Source organism: Etheostoma spectabile, chromosome 9 (genome assembly GCF_008692095.1).
Source record: "Etheostoma spectabile isolate EspeVRDwgs_2016 chromosome 9, UIUC_Espe_1.0, whole genome shotgun sequence".
Taxonomy (NCBI): Eukaryota; Metazoa; Chordata; class Actinopteri; order Perciformes; family Percidae; genus Etheostoma; species Etheostoma spectabile.
Genome location: NC_045741.1, coordinates 10731850 through 10732146, shown reverse-complemented (window position 1 = coordinate 10732146; position 297 = coordinate 10731850).

Sequence of the window (297 nt, the reverse complement as noted above, 5' to 3'; positions counted from 1 at the left end):
CACACACGCATGCATATTCATACGGTTCTAGTCCCCATATAGTGTGCTCCAGTCGATACATACAGTCTGATTCAGTTCCGTGAGTCATACCGACAGGAATCTGACAGCTGGCCAAGGCAAAACATATCCCCAGAACCATTTAATTGAGGCGCCATTGCTTTGAAGACGAAAAAGGCAGAGATGAACATGGAGAGGGACGAGGAATTTGAAATCTTAAATTCAGTTTTTCATTTTTTACAAAATCATGTTGTGCACCAAAGAACTTCTAAAAAAGGTCAAGGTGAAACTTTAGGAAAA